The sequence below is a fragment of the Lissotriton vulgaris genome, chromosome 6 (genome assembly GCF_964263255.1).
Source record: "Lissotriton vulgaris chromosome 6, aLisVul1.2, whole genome shotgun sequence".
In the NCBI taxonomy this organism is placed as follows: domain Eukaryota; kingdom Metazoa; phylum Chordata; class Amphibia; order Caudata; family Salamandridae; genus Lissotriton; species Lissotriton vulgaris.
In genome coordinates this window covers 548,312,749-548,336,814 of record NC_141694.1, presented here as the reverse complement: position 1 = coordinate 548,336,814, position 24,066 = coordinate 548,312,749, and positions in this window count along the sequence as shown.

The following is a 24,066-nucleotide window of genomic DNA, read 5'->3' as shown; positions in this document are numbered from 1 at the left end:
TTTATTACTAGTTGAGTGCTTCATAAATACTTTACAAGTTGCCTCTGACTTAAGCCTGACTACTTTTGTGTCCAACTGCAAGAGGGTTAATTTCATGACTTTGTAGCCGATTAGGATCGCGGACGGAAACGGGTTCCGTCCGCCAAGGAAGCGGCCAACATACTCCGGACCGCTCCGTGGATAAACGGCCGTAGCGATTAGGATGAAAATGGAACGAAACTCCGACCGCAGTGGACGGACCACATCAAACTCCATCCGCGGCGGACGGAGTACACCTGAGACCGCCGCAAGCGGACGGAACCTAAGAAACACCGACTGCCGCGGACGAACATGACCGCGGGAACAGCCACAGCCACCGCAATACCTGCGGAGGCTCCGTGCCTGTGATTAGGATAACGCCGCCAGTCCAACGGAACTCACCTCAATCCACGGCCGCAGCGGAAACAATGCAACGAGAAACGGTGCATCCCAGCGGAAGGCCAACACGAACACCATCCCTACCGTCAAACCAATTTCAAAATGTCTGACGGAAGTAAATCCAAAACACACGAAACAGGACAACCACCCACCTGAAACACCTACACCAATCACAAGCCACAATGACCCCCCCCCCCCAAGCACCTACAAATCCACACAAGTCAACACACCCACCTAGCACCTGACTGGCAACAACCATTGGGACCCAACCACGACACAGAGTACAAAATGACTCCCACCCACCGGAGAGCTCCAAGTAACCGAAAATGATTTTCTGAAATATGTATTAGCCCTCCCTCGAAGTGCTCCAAATTACGGTAGTCATACCGAGCTCGGTCTGGACTATCTATCTGACATCATTAGATACCAACCGATCCTCCTCTGGCACCGTATATGGACCAAAGAGCAATGCCATCTTACCCGGTCGCTAATAACCGATTGCCTGTCCCTGACCCACTGGAAAAAGATTCCTTGGTTACTTTATGTGTTTAACTTTCTGAATGATTTGAATTGTCCAGCTTTTTTCACTAACCCTCCCTCACTTATGGATATACCCAGAAAGACTCTGAAGAATCTATGTGTCACCCACATTCGCATGTGCTCAGAAATCGGTAAACAATCAAATAGCCAATTAATGGCGATTCAATCCACCCCTGGCATCCAACCATATCTGCCCTTTTATTTGTCAAATTATGATAGATATGTTTTAACAAGATTTCGTTTTGATTCCTTCTATAGTCTTGTCTCGTTCCCCGAGGCTTTAGACTGGTCACGTGAATTAACTAGATGTCCCTGCGATGACAATACTCTTCAGTCTACTTTGCACGTAATTTTATTTTGTAGTTTCTACGAGACCCCGCGTAAACGCTGGTTGGTCCCACTTCTCCGACAAACAGGACTGAGAAGATGCAGACCTGCTCTCTTGGCACTACAGTTTTTAGACACACAATTTGTTGCCAAATGTATAGCTCGCTTTTTAAAGGCATGTCTGAAAATCCGATCTCAATTAGCGGTTTCTGCACTGTAACTTTTTATACGCACAATTTACATTTAACTGTCTACCTGGGTTACATTGAATAGGCGATTCTCTTTTTAAAGACTAATTTACTGTTTTGTGTATGTATTAGTTAATATTGTACATATGAATATTTTTATAAATTTGATGCAAATATTTTTCTATAATGTACTTTTATGATTGTAAAATCAATCAAAATAAAGTTTCTTTTGACTTTTTTTGACTCCCACCCACTACCACAATCCTTTGCATCACAGCATAGCTGCTAGCAAGAGGCCCAATACGACGGACAGCAGACACAAATTTCACACATACAACCACCGTACAAACACATACACCACACAAAAACCCACCACACCATTCCTACACACCACACACCTGCACTTCCCAACCCACTCCACCCACACCTTGATCAGCACACACCATGGCACCTAAGAAAAACCCTAAATTCACTGAGTCAAAGGTCATGGTGGATGAAATCATCCGTGTTGAACCCCACATATTCAGCACACTAGTCCAGCAGACCACCTTGGCAACCAAAAAACACATGTGGGACAGGATAGTAAGTCGGGTGAATGCGTCAGGGACCGTGCCAAGGACAAAGCACGAGATCCAGAGGCGGTGGCATGACCTGAAAACCAGGGTCAAAGGCATCCATGCTAAAAACCACCTGCGTGCCGAACCACACTGGCGGCGGCACACCCCCGGAGCCCATACCATATACTGATTGGGAGGAAAAGGTGCTGGGCATACTGCACCCAGAGAGCCTGGAAGAAATTGACGAAGGAGAAGAGGCTGGTAAGTACAAACCAAGCACCACTATCACACCGACACGGTCTGCCTCACACAACTGAGAAGACACATCTCCCAGGCCCCAACCCATGCATGTGGGCCACATACTCACCAAAATGTGAACGACTCCCAACAGGTCCCCATGTCCACAGGGAGGGTGGTGGTGGGTGGGGTATGTGAGAGGTCACTACTACAACTTCCAACAGGCCCCCATGTCCACAGGGAGGGTGGTGGTGGGTGGGGTGTGTGAGAGGTCACTACTACAACTCCCAACAGGCCCCCATGTCCACAGGGAGGGTGGTGGTGGTGTGTGTCGATAGGTGGGTGGGGTGTGTGAGAGGTCACTACTACAACTCCCAACAGGCCCCCATGTCCACGGGGAGGGTGGTGGTGGGTGGGGTGTGTGAGAGGTCACTACTACAACTCCCAACAGGCCCCCATGTCCACAGGGAGGGTGGTGGTGGTGTGTGTTGAGAGGTGGGTGGGGTGTGCGAGAGGTCACTACTACAACTCCCAACAGGCCCCCATGTCCACAGGGAGGGTGGTGGTGGGTGGGGTGTGTGAGAGGTCACTACTGCAACTCCCAACAGGCCCCCATGTCCACAGGGAGGGTGGTGGTGGTGTGTGTTGAGAGGTGGGTGGGGTGTGCGAGATGTCACTACTACAATTCCCAACAGGCCCCCATGTCCACAGGGAGGGTGGTGGTGGGTGGGGTGTGTGAGAGGTCACTACTACAACTCCCAAAAGGCCCCCATGTCCACAGGGAGGGTGGTGATGGTGGGTGTCGAGAGGTGGGTGGGGTGTGTGAGAGATCACTACTACTACTCCCAACAGTCCCCCATGTCCGCAGGGAGGGTGGTGGTGGCGTGCGAGATGTCACTACTACAATTCCCAACAGGCCCCCATGTCCACAGGGAGGGTGGTGGTGGGTGGGGTGTGCGAGAGGTCACTACTACAACTCCCAACAGGCCCCCATGGGGAGGGTGGTGGTGGGTGGGGTGTGTGAGAGGTCACTACTACAACTCCCAACAGGCCCCCATGTCCACAGGGAGGGTGGTGGTGGTGTGTGTCGAGAGGTGGGTGGGGTGTGTGAGTGGGCACTACTACAACTCCCAACAGGCCCCCATGTCCACGGGGAGGGTGGTGGTGGGTGGGGTATGTGAGAGGTCACTACTACAACTCCCAACAGGCCCCCATGTCCACAGGGAGGGTGGTGGTGGGTGGGGTGTGTGAGAGGTCACTACTACAACTCCCAACAGGCCCCCATGTCCACGGCAAGGGTGGAGGTGGGTGGTGTGTGTGAGAGGTCACTACTACAACTCCCAACAGGCCCCCATGTCCACAGGGAGGGTGGTGGTGGGCAGGGTGTGTGAGAGACCAGCACTACAACTCCCAACAGGCCCCCATGTCCACAGGGAGGGTGGTGGTGGTGTGTGTCGAGAGTTGGGTGGGGTGTGCGAGAGATCACTACTACATTCCGAACAGGCCCCCATGTCCACTGGGAGGGTGGTGGTGGGTGGGGTGTGTGAGAGATCACTACTACAACTCCCAACAGGTTCCCATGTCCACAGGGAGAGTGCTGGTGGGTGGGGTGTGTGAGAGACCAGCACTACAACTCCCAACAGGCCCCCATGTCCACAGGGAGGGTGGTGGTGGTGTGTGTTGAGAGGTGAGTGGGGTGTGCGAGAGGTCACTACTACAATTCCCAACAGGCCCCCATGTCCACAGGGAGGGTGGTGGTTGGTGGGGTGTGTGAGAGACCAGCACTACAACTCCCAACAGGCCCCCATGTCCACATGGAGGGTGGTGGTGGTGTGTGTCGAGAGGTGGGTGGGGTGTGTGAGTGGGCACTACTACAACTCCCAACAGGCCCCCATGTCCACGGGGAGGGTGGTGGTGGGTGGGGTATGTGAGAGGTCACTACTACAACTCCCAACAGGCCCCCATGTCCACAGGGAGGGTGGTGGTGGGTGGGGTGTGTGAGGGGTCACTACTACAACTCCCAACAGGCCCCCATGTCCACGGCGAGGGTGGAGGTGGGTGGGGTGTTTGAGAGGTCACTACTACAACTCCCAACAGGCCCCCATATCCACAAAAGGGGGGGGTGGTGGGCAGGGTGTGTGAGAGACCAGCACTACAACTCCCAACAGGCCCCCATGTCCACAGGGAGGGTGGTGGTGGTGTGTGTCGAGAGGTGGGTGGGGTGTGCGAGAGGTCACTACTACACTCCCAACAGGCTCCCATGTCCACAGGGAGGGTGGTGGTGGGTGGGGTGTGTGAGAGACCAGCACTACAACTCCCAACAGGCCCCCATGTCCACAGGGAGGGTTGTGGTGTTGTGTGTCGAGTGGTGTGTGGGGTGTGCGAGAGGTCACTACTACAATTCCCAACAGGCCCCCATGTCCACAGGGAGGTTGGTGGTGGGTGGGGTGTCTGAGAGGTCACTACTACAATTCCCAACAGGCCCCCATGTCCACAGGGAGGGTGGTGGTGGTGTGTGTCGATAGGTGGGTGGGGTGTGTGAGAGGTCACTACTACAACTCCCAACAGGCCCCCATGTCCACGGGGAGGGTGGTGGTGGGTGGGGTGTGTGAGAGGTCACTACTACAACTCCCAACAGGCCCCCATGTCCACATGGAGGGTGGTGGTGGTGTGTGTCGAGAGGTTGGTGGGGGTTTTGCGAGAGGACAGTGAAATGTAATGTATGAAAAATAAAACATGTCATCTCCACAGTATTGATCATTAAAATCTTGTCAATCAGGTGATCGCAATTTGACTGGTGAAACCAGCAACTGCCCGCAACACTCGCCTCACTCACATCCAGGACTCTCTGGGGACGATCCCACAGCCAGCTCCGGTGCGGAGGACGGAGCGGGCCCAAGCACACTCCCAGGGCCATCAGGCTCACTGGAAATCCCTGCCTCAACAACCTTGGCCTGTGTCACTCCAGCAACATCTGCCACAGTGAGCTGTACAGCCACCACCACCACCTCCACCACCACCACCAGTACCACCACTCCTGCCTGTGCCACCCTGCCTGACCCACCGCACGACGCAGGGCCATCTACATCCCAGCCAAGCAGGGAGAGTGGACGGGAAAGGAGAGAGCTGAGGCCACATCACCCAAGCAGGAGTGCTTCTCACCGGTGAGCTGGGGAAGGACACCCACCCCATCCTGGCGCTGATTCACTGGAAGCCCTAGCCAGAGTCCAGGCCTCCTATGAGCGTGGGCAGGAACAGGCTGATCGTGCCCACAAGGAATCGGTTGAGAACATTAATCTGTTGCAGTCCTCAACCAAGTCCCTAGCCGCCACGGTCACCAACGCCACCGCCACCTGTGCCCATTGACACGGATGTGGCGACTGACCAACCTGCCCCCCCAGCTGACTCCTTTCCGGCTCCAAGATGGAGGGGCCGTCCGAGGCTGGAAGTAGGTGAAAGCAGTGGGGATGCTCCATCTACCCGCTCAAAGAGGGGCCGCCAATGACTCTAACACTGCCTGAGGCTGCCATCCACCCGCAAGCTATCCTGTCCCACTACGCCAAGTATTGGCACAGGTCTGCTGGACTAGCTGGACATCACCCAATGTGGTGTCACCATGGTCTTTTCATCTACCATGACCTTCAACTCACACTCCCCCACCCAACACTTACTTGTAAATATCCACTAGCATCAATTCACAACCTGTAAAAAAATTTCACTTAAACACTCAATGATGTGTTGCCTCCATGTTTAAATCACATGATTGTCTCAGAAACAGACGTTACCAGGTGCAGGGATCTATTTCGGTGAGAATCATGCCTCTGTGGGAGTGACCTAGGGAAAAAGAGAGACAACAGACACACGTCAGGAAACTAAATCACATCCATCACAACACACTGCAGTGCAACATCCCACAAACCACACTCATCACCAAATCAGTGGATGAGAGGACACACATCATGGAGATTTGCATGTACACAAAAATTACCACACACACATGCAAACATGACATACCAGAACAGCCAGCTGATGAACACCACATCCACACACACCAGCAAACATACATAACGCATAGTTAACCGGCACAAGAGGTAGTTACTCACATTCAAGGGAAATAGAGATCAATGAGCTGACGCCGCTGGTCCACACCTTCCTCCTCGCCACTATCCTCATCAGTCAACATGGGTGGGATGGGAGGCCGAGGAACTTGTTGGTCTTCAGGGTCCAAGATCAGTTCAATGTTATTGCACAAGGCCAGGTTGTGGAGCATGCAGCAGGCAATCACGATCCTGCATACTTTGCCTGGTGAGTAAGGCAGGGCCCCTCCGGTCTTATCCAGGCACCAAAACCTAGACTTTAGCAGTCCAAAAGTACGTTCCACCACTCTACGTGTCCTTCCATGGGCATCATTGTATTGCATTTCACCCGCTGTTGTTGGATTACGTATGGGACTCAGCAGCCAAGGCAGGTTTGGGTACGCAGAGTCGCCTATGTAGGGGGATGACAGACACAAGTTTCACAACCAGAATGGGTGGGTACCCCATGCCACACAGAAAACACAACTGTCCCCACAGCATACTCACCAACAAGCCACGCACGTTCTGGATGCAGATTTGCCATCAGTTTGGGGACAATGCTGCTCCGCATGATGTGGGAGTCATGTGCGGAGCCTGGAACTCTTGCACACACATGGGATATGATGTTGTCGGCCAGGCACACCACCTGCACGTTGAGCGAATGAAAGTGCTTCCGATTTCCATATACCGGCTCACGTGCCCGTGGTGGAATGAGACCGATATGGGTGCCATCAATGGAATCCACTACGTGTGGTATCTGGCCCAGTGCATAGAAGTCTGCTTTGACTGCTGCCAACTCTGCCGGCCGTGGAAAATGGATGTATTTATCCTTGTACAGCATCATGGCTTTTAGAACATCCCGCAGTACCATGCTGAACATGGACTGTGACATCCCCCCGGCATGTCCAACTGTGTACTGAAAGGTGCCAGTTGCAAAAAAGTGTAGTGCCGCCATCACCTTTGCTGTGGGTGTAATGGATATTTACAACAAGGGGTGGTGAGGGACAGAGTCTCTGAATTAAACAGAATACTCTCACCCAGTCAAGAGATCAGGGCTAGATCCAACACCGTTTTTTAGCTCACTGCACCATCCCAGTTTCAGAACCTGGCTGTATGCAAATTAGTCTGTTCCTGTCCCAGTGCATGATGGGAACAGGGCAAACCAAACTACAAAAGCCAATTCTTACACTGGGAAGGAAACAAGCTACCGGGGACCGGTTTCTGGCATTTCAGCCGTCTTCGGCCCGGCTTGCTTGAATCCTGATGGTGCAATGAGCAAGGGACTCACATCTGAGTATACCCTTCCACGCTTAGGGTGGACAAAAATATTTACAACAAGGGGTGGTGAGGGACAGAGTCTCTGAATTAAACAGAATACTCTCACCCAGTCAAGAGATCAGGGCTAGATCCAACACCGTTTTTTAGCTCACTGCACCATCCCAGTTTCAGAACCTGGCTGTATGCAAATTAGTCTGTTCCTGTCCCAGTGCATGATGGGAACAGGGCAAACCAAACTACAAAAGCCAATTCTTACACTGGGAAGGAAACAAGCTACCGGGGACCGGTTTCTGGCATTTCAGCCGTCTTCGGCCCGGCTTGCTTGAATCCTGATGGTGCAATGAGCAAGGGACTCACATCTGAGTATACCCTTCCACGCTTAGGGTGGACAAAAATATTTACAACAAGGGGTGGTGAGGGACAGAGTCTCTGAATTAAACAGAATACTCTCACCCAGTCAAGAGATCAGGGCTAGATCCAACACCGTTTTTTAGCTCACTGCACCATCCCAGTTTCAGAACCTGGCTGTATGCAAATTAGTCTGTTCCTGTCCCAGTGCATGATGGGAACAGGGCAAACCAAACTACAAAAGCCAATTCTTACACTGGGAAGGAAACAAGCTACCGGGGACCGGTTTCTGGCATTTCAGCCGTCTTCGGCCCAGCAAACATACATAACGCATAGTTAACCGGCACAAGAGGTAGTTACTCACATTCAAGGGAAATAGAGATCAATGAGCTGACGCCGCTGGTCCACACCTTCCTCCTCGCCACTATCCTCATCAGTCAACATGGGTGGGATGGGAGGCCGAGGAACTTGTTGGTCTTCAGGGTCCAAGATCAGTTCAATGTTATTGCACAAGGCCAGGTTGTGGAGCATGCAGCAGGCAATCACGATCCTGCATACTTTGCCTGGTGAGTAAGGCAGGGCCCCTCCGGTCTTATCCAGGCACCAAAACCTAGACTTTAGCAGTCCAAAAGTACGTTCCACCACTCTACGTGTCCTTCCATGGGCATCATTGTATCGCATTTCACCCGCTGTTGTTGGATTACGTATGGGACTCAGCAGCCAAGGCAGGTTTGGGTACGCAGAGTCGCCTATGTAGGGGGATGACAGACACAAGTTTCACAACCAGAATGGGTGGGTACCCCATGCCACACAGAAAACACAACTGTCCCCACAGCATACTCACCAACAAGCCACGCACGTTCTGGATGCAGATTTGCCATCAGTTGGGGGACAATGCTGCTCCGCATGATGTGGGAGTCATGTGCGGAGCCTGGAACTCTTGCACACACATGGGATATGATGTTGTCGGCCAGGCACACCACCTGCACGTTGAGCGAATGAAAGTGCTTCCGATTTCCATATACCGGCTCACGTGCCCGTGGTGGAATGAGACCGATATGGGTGCCATCAATGGAATCCACTACGTGTGGTATCTGGCCCAGTGCATAGAAGTCTGCTTTGACTGCTGCCAACTCTGCCGGCCGTGGAAAATGGATGTATTTATCCTTGTACAGCATCATGGCTTTTAGAACATCCCGCAGTACCATGCTGAACATGGACTGTGACATCCCCCCGGCATGTCCAACTGTGTACTGAAAGGTGCCAGTTGCAAAAAAGTGTAGTGCCGCCATCACCTTTGCTGTGGGTGTAATGGAACCAGGATATGTTCTTCGTGGCTGCAGATGAGGAGACAATTGGTCTACAAGCTCCAGCAATCTACGTCGATCTAGCCGGAATTTCCTGATCACCTCCTCGTCAACCATATCCTCCAGCACAGTGTATGGGCGATGCACATTTGGAGCCCTCCTGTGTGGGAGTAGATGTAGTAGAAGTCAATTTACCAACAACGCATAGCAACAACGCATAGCTGTGCAACTCCATCACATGTAGGCCAACACTAGCAAAAAGACAAATGTTGTCGACGATTGTCATATGTGTGACATCTCTGAAATTACCTACAATACGGAGTGGCGTATAAACAAAGTGCAGCCACTAGCAACATGATGTGTGTCAACATGTACAATGCAACTTACTCTCATGTCAAAATTACTGCCAACAAGACATGTTTAAGGACCCAAATGTGGACAAGCCTCATCACAGACACACATGCACGTGCAAACACAAGACGATAATGCTACACACACTCCATGTCATCATGCACCAATGACCACACCGACAATGGTGAGCATCCTCATATGACATGCATGGTCACATAAGAGACAACACACATACGCATACACAGAATGCATGTGTACCTCCACCATTGTTATTTGCACACATTAACCACACATTGACAACAAGTTCAGAATGTGGCGAGACAGCCTTGATGTACTGTGTAGATGTGAAGAAGTTGAAACGTGTTTAGGGAAATACAAGACGTCAACATGTCGACATGCACATGTGTAGCACATTGTGTGCACATCAATGGGCATAGTATGAACACACATAATATAGCGCTTGACATATGCAGTTTCACCATCACGGTCACAACCCTCATAACGCGTGTGCGGACTATCCACCACGGTGCACCATTTGAAATGATACAATCAGTGGCGCCGCCATGGGGGTGCACTGTTTCCGCTATTTTCGATTGGGCATGCGCGGCGCGCGTTACCTCTTCCCATTGGCTGCATGTGCACGGACCATCACGGTCACACATTGGCAACCACATGTGCGCGCTTCCGGGATGGATGCTTCTTTTGCAACAATGTTCAATCAGTGGCGCCACCATGGCGGTGCACGCATTCCGCGGGGGAGGTGCAGGCCAACACATCCTTACGATGATGAAATTCGAAATGGCAGTTCATGACCCCCCTTACTGTCACATTGCATCATCCACCGTACACCGGCCAGCCACGGCCGGTCCACAACCACCGTGCCAGGCCAGTCACCCACCGCCGGACCAGCCCGGTCCACAACCGCCATGCCGGGTCAGTCACCCAAATTTGGATGAGTGGTCTGACAACGTGGCTGCTAGAGATTTGTCCATAGTATCTTTATCATTGGAGCGTGTAGATATAATGTATGTGCTTCCAATTGCAGTCTTGTCTGCTTTTAGTTTCACCATTGTGATTCACATGGTGACAAGCACTGCTAAGGAGATATGGGCAGGTCGGGTAGCAGAAACAGTGGCCTGCTCTATCTTGTGAGCAGCTATATTGGGGGGGTTGTCTGATCAGTATCTTCAGGTGATATGGGCTATTGTGGGATCTGGCCCATCCACCATTACTACCCTCCAAACACAGGCCTGATGTGCAAGTTTCTTTTGGGGAGGAGGGCTTACCAGTGCCCTTTTAGCTTCTTGGGTGCACCTCAGATTCAAATAGCAGTGTGTGTGCTCCATCCCAGTCTCTTTCGAGAGCCTGTCTGACTTCAAGTGTGCCGGGATACCAGGAGGAGGGAGCTGGGGAGGGGAAGGTGCCTACCCTGTCCCAGACCACTCCCACATCCACAGTTCAGGGCGCTTGTTGAGTTCCTGTGGCGCACTTTATATGTGTGCAGCTTGTGCCCAAGTTCCAGGAAATGGCCTCGTCGGCAGGTCCCCCCAGGTATCTCTAATCCCATGCTGTATCCAGGGCTGCAAAAGTCAAGTTCACTCACCCGATCTCCCACCCCCGTTTTCTCCGCGTTCACAACCCTGGTGCTGCTCCACACCTCGCTGGCTCCTCAGTGGCAGGGACTGCGCGTCACTCGTGATCAGGCTTTTGGTGATCTGCATGGTGAGGGGTGCATGGAGCAAGCCATCGGTTAGGCCTCTTTAGACCAGGGTGGAGATGGTGTTTGCAGAGGCTGTAGGGAGGGAGGTTAGCAGAGACTCCATCACCCAGACTCACCGCACCTCCGTATTAGTGTCTTGCAGTCGCTCTTCATCATGATCACTCCCCAGCATGGGTTGTAGTTCGCCTCTCCAGTCAAACCTGTGGAGGCCAACATACCATGCTGGATACAGGCTCATCTCTCAACTGCAGGTCAGTGCTGTCCTGTTTCTCCACTTTGTGTTCTGGTCTCACTCATCTGCAGCGTCCATAGTTCCAGCGTCGGCCCCTCGTGGTGCGGGAAGCTATGGGAGGGTGAGGGATACGCAGGATATTGGTGGGTCTGTGCGGAGCTTGTTAAATTTCACCTGCCATGGCCCCCCATCTTGGCCACGATTTAGCAGTAGAGCCAGAATTATGGATTTTTTTAGAATTAAATAGCACCTAAAGGATCAAAGCAGCAACCACATCGGGTGAGACTGGGACAAAGTTAAATGTTAAGGTCGACCCAATGGAGTGCGGTTTGGATACACAAGGTGGACAGGGTCTCATCCTGGATTACCTTCAGACTTAGAAGACATTCTGAAGAAAAGTCCAGGAGAAGGTAGAGTTCAGCGGCGCAAGGCAGGAGGCTGTGTCTGCAGAGGAGTTGTTGGGAAGTGCTGGGCTAGGTAAAGCCATAGATGATGGTGGGAAAAAGCTCTTGGTGAGACAAGCCAGATTCCAGCCTTAGGAGGCTGTCATTATCGATGGGGAGCCTGTTGCCATTAGCCCCCAAAAAGATTTTTAACTTTGGACTCAGACAACATTTTGGAAGTCAAACACACCCCGCAAGATGAAGCTACATCTGTGGATAAGAATACAGAGGGAGCTACTGCAAAGTAAGGCTGGGCAGTAAACTCTACTCCGCTGGCGAAGACTTCAGAGTGTTGCTACTCAGCTCTCTGATGGGAGCAGGAAGTTTGGCAAAACCAGATCCTCCAACCTCAGGCAGAGGTGCACACTGTTGCAATGTTCACCCATTATCATCAGAGCACACTCCAACACAGAAGAGTGCAAATCTGGGCACAATGACTCAATAACAAGTTTTTTCTATCCTGAGGATGCCAAAAGGTTGCTTCACTGTCGGGAAACAAACACTATTTACAGTCTTATCACATAGGTTGCTAAGTAGTGTTGTCCCCAGGCAATGTCACATGAAGCAATATAAAGCAAGATTCCCCTGACCCAACAATCAAATGGAAATTGAATACAATGATTAACAGTGCACAAAATTATAAAAACTACATCATATACTACAATGACACTTTATTATTAAAAATAATGTTTTTTTGTTAAAATTTAATTGTGCACCAAATAAAAACTTCTAAAGGCTAAACAAACAACCTTTCCATAAAAAACAAATAATTCACATAAAAATACTTCCTATTACATAGACATTATGACCAGCATAATTGGGACAAACATAAATGTTGGACACAAAACTTGCCAAATCCTAATGTGCATCATGAATCGTAATCAAAAACACTCTGATTATTACAATGATTCAATCTGTATTTAACATATTTGTGTAGATCCTTTAGATACAAGGCTCCAGCATCCGGGTGTTTGGTATCGGTAAAAGCTGTCGATACCAGGTACCCGGGTGCTAAAGCCTTGTATCGTCATTCCAAAGGGGTACGACTGAAAATAAAAATTCAACAACTTCTAGTGGATCCGTTGGGAAGCACGAGTGCAGGAGATTTTTCCAAGAATTACCAAATGCCGAAAACACACGGATACCAGAAATAAGAGTGATACAGAGCAGGAGCCACCAGTGGGAAACATGTACACAGAAGCCAGATCTCAGTAGCATGATTAATCGCTAAAGACTACGGCACGGCTTGAACCAACACTCTTTTTTTTTATTAACCCCTTTACTGCTAAGGCATTATTGTTCTGATCATATAATTTCCATTGAAATCAATGGAAAGTCCATGACGAGTTACCCTTGTCATTAGCGGCGAAGAGGTTAAAGATTGTTCCCCTCTTTTTTTCCCCCTTGCAGGTCGCATTACTAACGAGAATAGATAATGACAAACATACATTAAAAATTAATAACAAAAGCTCACATTATTCATTGCATAATACCATATACAAAAGATACTTTTGCACCACCTTATTACCGGAGATAGATATAATCAAATAACGCCAAATATAACTGCTGGGGTCTTAACTATCTTTTCCAGTTTTTCATGGGTTTCCATATTTGTAGACCTAGCATTCTCCCCTTCTCCCCTTCCTTGTATATATCTCCCATTCCAAATTATACATGGAGAGAAGCCTGCACAGCCATTGGTGAAATGTAGGAGCCATTGGATCTAATCATGCTGTTGCCACACATAGTCGTAACACTGTCATTGCTATGAAAATGAAGTAATTAGCAGTGCATTCCCCGTCTACTCCTAGTACAACCCTTGCTGGTGCAAGCACCGTGTTAATACCCATAGATTTGTCCAGAAAAGTTTCAATTGCTTTGTGTAGAGGAAGCAAAGTTGGGCATGTAGCAAAGATGTGAACTACCCCGGCTTCCGTGCTGTTACATCGGGGGCATGTGATACCAGATGTACCCCCCCCATTGTGAGATCTTGGCCGGCGTATAATACAATGAGAAAATAGTTTTATATTGTTGCACCTGTAATGCAGCACAGCAAAGAATATTCCTTCCTAGTTCTAATGAGAGTTGGAAGCTTTCCTGCCCAACCCCCAGTCTCTCAGCCCACTTGTCTTCATGTTTCCCTAGATCATCCTCTCTGCTTGCTATGAGTTCAAAAATAAATTTGTTTGATCATGCAATTCCCATTCTTTGCGATATAATCCATAACTGGATTTTCCCCAAATCCAGCCGGGCCCCCCTTTTTTGATCCCAAAAACTCCTTACTTGCAAGTATTTATAAAAGCTTTTCGTGTCTACGCCATACACCTGCTGGACCTCGGAGAACTGATACAAACCCTATACTTCCGTAAGATCCTTAATTCTCAAAATTCCATGCCATCCCCAGTCTGAAAAGACTGAGTCTGCGAAGATTTCTTTCAGGAGTGAGTTGTTCTCATAGAGTCGTGTGTACACATTTCTTCCTAAATGCTGCCCATATTTTATATGCTGCGATCAGAGTTTTAAATTTAGTTCTCTTGTAATAACTGGAGTCTGTGTATATTAAAAAAACATTAAGTGCCTCTCCTCCTAGCAATGCTGAGTATATAGATGTAGAGTCCGCTATTTGTTCTGCCTCCATTGAGGCTCCACCTATATGCTCAGGCATGTACTTGAGGGCTGCCGCCCACTGATACATTCTAAAATCAGGGATGACCCAGCCACCTCTATCTCTAGGGAGGGCCATATACCTCAACGCACGCCTCATCTTCCCCTGTGCCCATAAGAATCTATTTACCATCTGCTCCGATGCAGTGTACCATTTTGCCCTAAATGTTAATGGGATCGCCCTAAGTATGTATAACAACTTTGGCAATAATATCATTTTTATGACGTTCACCCGTCCCACTATCGAGAGGTGGAGATTGTGCAGCCTGTCAAGATCTTTTTTTGCCTTATTAATTATTGGCTCGATGTTCTTTGCCACAATGTTATCCAGGTTTGCAGATATATCTATTCCCAAATATACTCCTGAATCTGTAACGCAGCTATCAGAGCAGGACACCTTATTGTCTTTAATAATTTGCGTTTTCGGTCCATTAAGGGCATAAACAGAAATTCTGCTGAACACTACAGCTTCTTTCTCTATTTCCCTGATGGCTTCTGTGGGGGCCGGCGTGATGACTGCTACGTCATCGGTGTACGTAAGTATTTTACAATCTCTGCCCCGGTCTTTACCGATGTGATATCCCTATTAGCTTCCAGTCTACGCAACAATGGGTCCAGATATAACGCATTTAGTAGTGGCGGACAAGGGCAGCCCTGCCTCGTGCCTCGTCTAATTTCTAAGTTCTTCGCATATTCCCCATTAACCCTGACACGTGCTGTGGGTGCAGAGTACATTGCCTGTATGGCCTGTATGAAGCTGGTACCTATACCTGCCCAGCGTAATGTGGACCAAAGATAGTCCCAGAAGACCCGGTCGAACGCTTTCTCTGCGTCCAGAAGCATAACAGACATTGGGTCTCCTGAGACCTCCCTGGCTTTGAATAAGGTAATAACCCTCCGAATATGTTGTGTTGTCCCTCTCCCTGGAATAAATCTGTGCTGTGTCTTACTAACTAGTGTACCTATCACTCTGGAGAGCCTGGAGGCCAGTACTTTAGAATACTTTTTTGTGTCCGTATTCAGTAATGTAATTGGCCTGTAGGACAGTGCCACTGCTGATGGCTTCCCTTTTTCAAGAATAATCACAATTTCAGCCCCCGGCCACAAATTTGGTATAGAATGGCCCCTTGTGCCTGTTGCAATGTTTCAACTAAGTATTTAAAAATCTCTGTCTGGAAAGTTCTGTAAAACTCAATGGGGATCTGATCCGGTCCTGCAGCTTTTCCTGCAGACAAGCTCGCCAGGGAGGATCTGATTTTTTCCTCCTCCATAAATGCCTCTAGCTCGTCTCGGCTTTCCTGCATAAGAATTGGGGATAATATATCTGTGAGATACTTTTGTATTTGCGATTGGTCAGGCAAATGAACTTCACTGTAGAGTTTGGTGTAAAATTGTCTGAACACCTCTCAAATCCCATCTGGCTCCGTTACCAGACGCCCCGCGCTGTCTACAATTCCCTTTATCTCCCCCAGCGCAGCTTTTTGTCTAGTTCGAACTGCTAGGGTATGTCCCACCCGTTCACTGTATTCATGGCAGTGCTCTGTCCTTGCTGAATATGCAGCTGCTGCTTTTGAAGTGATATTTTCCCCTGCCGCCGCCTTTGCTCTGGCTAGTTTAATAAGGGTCTGATCTATGGGTGTCCTTGCTACAGTTAACAACACTAGCTCCGACTCCAAATCTGCTACGTTTTGGGTCAACTCGCAGCCCTTGCATGCTCCTGCCTTTGTCTAAATAGGCTAAAACTCAACGTTTCTCCGCTGACACTTGCCTTAAAGGCGTCCCAGGCAAAGCCTGTGGCTTTGCTACCCAAATAATATCCCAGTAATTCTTAATCCATTTTTTCATGTGAAGAGCGTAACTACTATCCTTTGATAATCCGCGTTCAAAGGTCCACTTGTGCGTAGATCTGGGCCCTTATTTATGAGGCCTTGTGTCAGTTTTGCGCCGCCTGTGCGTCACTTTTTGTGACGCACCAGCGGTGTAAAAAATGTGCCTTGTTCCACCATATTTAAAAAGTGACGCATCTAGGTAGATGCGTCACTTTTTAAACCCCTGCGCCACATTATACCTGCGTCAGGTATAATGTATGCAGAGGGGGCGTTCCCCCGCAAAAAGCCTCGTAATAGTGACGCAGTGAAATCTATGGGATTTCACTGCGTCACTTTTAGGATGCTGTTGCATCAGAATCTTGCGCCTGCCTCACAGCAGGCGTAAGACTGACGCAAGCCGTTTCACAAGGGGCTTTCCCCATGTGAAAGGACGCATTGCTGGAGTTGCATCACTTTTGTGACCCAATCCAGCAATGCGTCACTTTTGCGCTTACAGATACGTCAGAAATACTGACGTATCTGTATGTCCTTGCGACATGATGCGTCATACATTAAATATGACGCATCATTGGTGTCGCAAGGAGTGCGCAGTGAAAAGTGATGCATCGCTGTTTTCACGCAGCGATACGTCAATTTTCATAAATGAGGCCCCTAGTTTTTATTGTGACATCTAGACAGAGCACTAATGGATTGTGATCTGATATGATGAGAGGTAATTTTTCTATCTGGGATTTTGGTACCAGCCTTTTTGAGATCAAAAAACAATCTAGCCTTACGCAGACCCTGTGAGGGGCTGAAAAATAAGTTGCCCCATCGTCCTGCGGCTCAAGAATAGACCATGCATCAACTAATGCATTATTTCTTGCCAGGCTGGGTCAATTTTTTGTGCAATAAGTATGTTTTTAAACTTTGTAAATAGGGAATTGGGGTCTAATTTCTTTGCTCACATAAAACAAAGGTCTAGCTGTGGCCCAGCAATACACTCTGCCCAAATGCAGAACTCTGCAGAATTTAGCGGAGTTTTCCAGTAGCTCAGTGGAATACCTCAGAGTGAAACTCCACAAGCTCTGTCAAGGCCTACTGCAAAGTCAGGCCGACCGGCAATGCTCCTCAGGCAAAACGCCTGGCCGGAAGGTACCGTTCTTCTGTTGGTTTCCCTGGCACTTTTTGGTGAACATTTTTCCAAGTCACAACTTAGTGAGAAGCAGCACCTCTAACACCATTCGCAAGAGTTCAGGACATGGGGGCACCAATTGAGGGAGATAAGGACTTACTCAAACAGAGGCCAGCTGCAAGGTTCAAAGTCTATGGAGCTAGTTATATCCAGTCAACTAGCCTGTGAAGTGACTCTGGTCTTCCTGGGTGCAAAAGGTGGTTCTCTCACCTTCAAGCAGCAAGGCAGGCCTCAAGCAGCAGGGCAGTTCTCAGAAGAATAAGGCAGGGTTTAAGCACCAGGACAGTCCTCTGGTATCAGCATGGCAGTCCTCTGAAGAACAGTGCAGGTCTCAAACAGAAGGGCGGTCTTCTGTTTTATGAGACAGTCCTTCTGAAGCCTTCCACTGGTCCACGAGTGTACTGAAGAGGTGGTTCAGGAGATTTTATATTTTTCCTGGTGTCAGCCTTTGAAGGAGAGGTGACATCCTATTTATACCCAATAAAAAGCTTGCACTTATTACATGTAGTAAAGTAACCCAATATTATCCAATAGGAGAGATAAGCCTTACGCTAGTGAAAAAAGTATGTAGGAGATTCTCACTACCAGGACATGTGAAAACTTGAAAACATATGGTCTACTTATTGAGATGCAATGCCCCCTACCCTATGGGCTGTTTAGGGTCAAACTTAAGGATGACATATTTTTTGAAATGCAAGTTTTTTGCTAGGAGGTGGGTTTAAATCACATATTTCTGTACAGTATAATCACTGGGAATTATCTAAGAATTCCATGAGGTTAAGCATGAATTACACAAGCTTGAATTACACAAGAAGAGTAATTCTGCATTTAGCAGTATGTCGTAGAGCAAAAATACCCCCTTATGTCCAAAATGGATGTTAAGATGTATTTAGGACTAAGAAATAACCCTAAATTCAAAAGAACATGTCTTGCATGCTTGATGTGGTTTGAAGGTAACATTCTTCCCAATTTACTGCCAGCATTTAGCGCTATTTTTTCAGCGCATGATGCATCCCTGCATCCAAAATAGACAAGAGGATGCATTGTGTGTTAAGAAATAGCTCTCAATCAATCCATCAGGATTTGGAAAGTGCAGCAAATCACCTGAGACTGGCTCGAGGTTCTGGTGTTGCTAGCTGCTTCGTGGTAATCTGTTGATTTCAACAGCCAGGTATTGAGTCCTTTCCTGCATTGCTGGAGTGTTGGGGAAGTCCTGAGCTGCACTGAAATGCTGTTCCAAGTTTTGGCTGCCAGGTGTGAGAAGGAAACACAACCTCCAAACTTTTTTGATCATATAGCGAAATTAATTTATTCATTGCAGTATATCAAGAGACTTTGTAGTAAAAGCATTTTTTCAAATAATATTACTATAAATGATCCAGTGCTCACAGGTAAGTGAAAATGGTGCTCAAGTGGGATAGAAGGGTGGTAAAAAACATGAACTCTAAGAAAAGCATAACATTGACCTTCTTTACATAAATGTTTACAGTGAAAACAGGAGTTGATTATAGTTTTGATCTCAAGCCATTGAAATCATCTTTAGGACAGGTGTGTGAGCACCTGATATCACTAGAAAAGAAAAGAGAGAGAGGAGGTTGTAAGGCCAAAGTAATTATGGGGCCTTAGCATAGGTTACATAATTTTAGTAGAGCTGAGAGTATTTTTGCTTTCATGTAACAGTCAGCTGAGTGGGCCTTAGAATAGGTTACGTAATTTTAGTAGATTATATGTAATGCTCGGACTCGATGGTGATAGGGTCGATGAGTTCAGGGATGGTGTTGCAGAAGCTGGTGGTCTGTACTAGGGTGCCTCTGATCGTGCTTGGAGTTGTAAGTTGAGATGCTCCATTATCAGGGTCGAGTCATATTCTGAGGTCATGCAGCAAATGTTTTCCTCGTAAATGATGGCAATTCCACCTCCTTGTTTGTTGGTTCAGTACTGGTGCGTTATTTTGTGACTATCGGGGTGGCGGTGGCTATGTCCAGCGCAGAGGCAGGGTACAGCCAGGCCCCTGTGAGGAAGATGACGTTGGGGTGAGGGATGAGACGGTGTCCCAGATCTCCATGGTGTGTTTGCTGAGTGATCATAAGTTGAATAGAATGCACTGGTGTTGTGCAGCAGAAGTCTGCATGGAGGATGCAGTGGTGTTTGCAGTGTTATTGGTCACTTCTGTGTTACAAGTGAAGCTGCAGTGCTGGCAAGAACATGGGGTGTAGCGATTTGCGGCAGCAGTTGTTGATGTGTCTGGTATCTAGGGCTTGGAGGTCTGCAGCAGTGCCGCTGCATGGGGTGGAAGAGCCAGGGTTCCTGGTCCTGAGAGCAATCCAGGCACGGACAGGCACAGACGGGCTTGCCTTTGGCACTCCAGCAATTTGTCTGCCGCTCAGCCGCACTGCGGTCTCCAATAAGTAGGTCCTGGTAGTGGGGCTGGGCCTGGCAGTGCAGCAGGAGGCAGAAAGCGGGAGGGTACTGGTGGGAGAAAACGAGTGGTCAGGCCCAGAAAAAAACAGACAAGAAACAAATGGTAACCAAACAAAGCTAAAGAAATGCTGAATGCTCAGTAAATATGTACTGAGTCTGAGCAGGCAGAGCAGCAAGTCAGCCAGGGGGTCAAGCTCACTGGATTGCTGAATGCACAGCATTAGTGGAAGCAGGAATGAGGACCTGCTCCTCATTCTAGCTCTGAATGAGACAGAACATGAATAGTGAGTGTGAGCGGCCGATCCCACTGGCTATAGGCTATATGTGCTCTCACGACACAAGCAAGAGTAATTGCATCATTATCGGTAATTCAGCATCACAGAGTAATGCAGAATTATCAAAATTACTCCAATTACTTTAACATAATTGACATTGTGCCCAGGGCTAGTTTGTGCCTTGCAAAATGTTTATTTGACCGAATTAGCAGATTAAAACTGCACCACAGGCTGCAAAGGCAGGCCTGAGACGTTTTAAAGTGCTAGTTAAATAGGTGGCACAATGACTGCTGCAGGCCCACTGGTAGCATTTAATTTACATGTAGTACCATATACTAGGGACTTAGAAGGTAATTAAATATGCCAATCAAGTGTAAGCCAATAGTACCATATTTTAAAGAGAGAGCACAAGCTCTTTAGCACTGGTTAGCAGTGGCAAAGTGAACAGTCTTAAAGCCAACTGAAACGAAATTAAAAAAACAGAAGGGGTGAAGACAAAACGTTTTGAGTTGGCTCTGCGGAGATGACCGGGTCCAACAGTGGGGAATAACATGCAGCTCTTGGTGCTACGTACAACAAAAATGCATGTTATGGTAAATGCAGGTCTTTTACTCAAGATAAATATCGGAAGATTTGACATGCATACACATATCACAAAACTCATATTTGTGAAACATGAGGTAGAAGACGTTCCTGTGCATATCACAAATATTTTTTGCAATGAAAACATTGAATAGTCCTCAATCTCTTGTTCTCCTGTTTTTATTTCCTGTGAAAGTGAACTACAAATTCAATGGCTAGATGACTTACCAGCGGCACCAACTCAAGGCAAACTCAATTGCTTACTCTAATAGACCAATCTTAGTTACTGTTCATGTCCTATATCAACATTGTTTAACAGTGGATGTTTTTCACAGTAGTGTTTTTTCTATGAATGCTGCTTTCTGGTTTCATGTTTTGTGTTTGAAATAGTACATGCCTGGTTTAGTACCATTTCTGCGTAAGACGGGGTCTTTTAACTCATCACCTGCTTGTTTACCTTGCAAGTAAAGTATGCCCATAGTTTTATATTTGCTATACTGCATAGAAGTTTCAGCATATTACAGAGTTAAATTAAATTAAAAATTAAACGAATGTCAGTTGAGTCAGATGTCAAAAAACAATAACCGTTCATCTTGGACAGATTCAATTTTAGTTGCATAATTACCAGCACAACACTTTCAGGCATAGTGAACTTATCCTTTATTCGAACCTGTTTTCACAACATATTCCTGGAACCTTAAGTGCAGCATCAAAAGACAGCTGGGGTTAGTTTAGGCACAGTAGTGACAACAGAACTGAGGCACAGTCTGTCTCTTTATAAATAGGGTGTTGTAATGGAAGTGGAAGAAGAAACATAAGAAAACCATTTCTAGTTCCATGGTGTGTATACTTGAAAGATCCCTCATTTTTAGGTTTGAACAGAAGCAGCTAATGTAATTAGTTCATATAGACTTGGGACACATCAGAGAAATAAGTCGTGCTCTGTGCCTCATCACATATTTGCTGAAAATAAAGGCAGTCACACGCCAATTTCAAAACAGTTTCTTGAGGAGCTATTCCACGGTTTATGGGATAAATGTCTCCCAGCTGAGGGGTGAACTGTGACAAGTTCAGGAAGTCAATGCTCTGGGTGAGCATGTTTATTTCCTACGAGGAACCTGGAGGTGGTGGAGCAGAGGAATTAGAACTGAGGAGCTAAGAGGTCATCTATCTTCGTGACTATATCTTATACTGCGGATGAGGCTTGACATTCTAGAGAACTGCTCATAGGGTGACAAAATGCATGTTTAAGGGGTGCCCAAAGGGCAAAGGGCAATGGCATAAAGAACTATGATCAGATAATTGTTAGGGCTTTGTTTGAGGTAGATGTCTCAGAAGATATAGAGCTGGACAGAACTCAGAAACCTTACCTCTTGTCAACAGAATATCAGGCTTTCAGGTATTTTAATGAGAGCCCATCACCTTCAGCAGAAAGGAACAGCAAAAAAAGATGTTGGGTCAACAAAATATTTCTGCTTCAAGAGCTGTACCATCCAGTCCTTTTGGGACTTATCCGTCATTACATTCCAGAATAGAGCTAAGGGAGCTGGAAACATGCTACACAGGTATGCTATCAAAGAAAACATTTCACAAAGTTTTAGCAGTGAGGAGACAGTTGATAACGATTCAACCTAATGAAGGTGAGTGTGCCCTAGGTGAGGTTAGTATCACAAAGTCGATAAACGAGGTATGTCACTGGTCAGGGCCGGTCATATAACTTCTGGGGCCCCGGGCGAAAGGGAAGATGTGAAGCCCCTCTAATTTGCATGTAACATCCAGTCAGCTTCTCGCACTGGGAGAAAGCCATAGGGCAACGCTCCTCTGCCCTAGTGGAGGAGCCGCCCTTGGTAACAACACAAGAAGTGACATCACAGAAATTGACATCGCAGGACTATTGATCTTATTTGGCATTCCCAAAGAGACCTAAGATGGATATCAGTAACATGGACAAAAAGATAAATATACAAATAAAATAAGTCCATATATTTTAAAACTGTATTAAACTGATTACATTTGTCACATTGGATGGAAAAGCTAGGTGCATGTCTCACGAAGATGTATATTATTTACTTTTCGTTAACTGATTGTTTCCAGATGAGTGCATGATTCAATTTCGAGGTCTGCCTCATAAAGGGGGGAGATCCTGTTGAGGTAAAGGGGGGGCGGGATCATTTAAAATGTAAAATGACACAAGAAAAAACCTCTCACACCATTGACATAATTGCAAATTTCAAAAGGCTCCCGTATCATTCTGTGCCATTATTGTGCTACCTTAGGATGACATTAACACTTCATAATTTGTTTTAACATAAATCCTCACCAGTATCCCACATACACATGCTAAGAGACGTAGGACAATCTTTTTTGTGTGTGGGCTCTTTACTCGCCAGAATCATGTTAAGTGCAAAAACAGAACAAATAATGCAAAATTACAAGACACCATTTCAAACAAAGAAAGATTGTACATGAATAAAAAAAGACTTAAAACAACCAAGACCACTGCTAAATCATACATTGACTTGAAGGTACACTTCATATTCAAGGGGTTTTCAAATCAACGTTTTTGAATTGATGGTAGAACTGTAGGAAGTAGAAGTGGACGCCATTAGCGCTGGTGGAGCCCTGTGCGCCAATGTTGGTGTCCCCCAATGACTCGCTCTGCCACGGATTCCCTCACTGCCCCCCTTTAACAGTGCCATTCAAGTCTGCATAGCCACATTCTCTCTCAGATGCATTTAATGTGATTTACAGCACCACTGATACCAGTGAAGGGTGTCAGAGAACTTTAAAACACACATTACACAGAGACAATCAATCATACATGTGTAAATCACAATAGGTAATGTTACATAAGACAAAGGACTAGGAGTCACATTACAATCATACTAGTAGGCAGTATAGTTTATTAGTGATTGATCTGGAAAAACATGAACTCTGTATTTAAAATGTAATACCATGGTTCCCAGCTGAATCTGAAGGAGGAACAAAACAGGAAACATAAGTTGAACTCTGAAAAACAACACAGTAAAGAGCCCAATGAGTTCTTTCTTACAGGGCAATATTGAATAAAGAAATTGGTTGTGACAAATCAATATCTTGT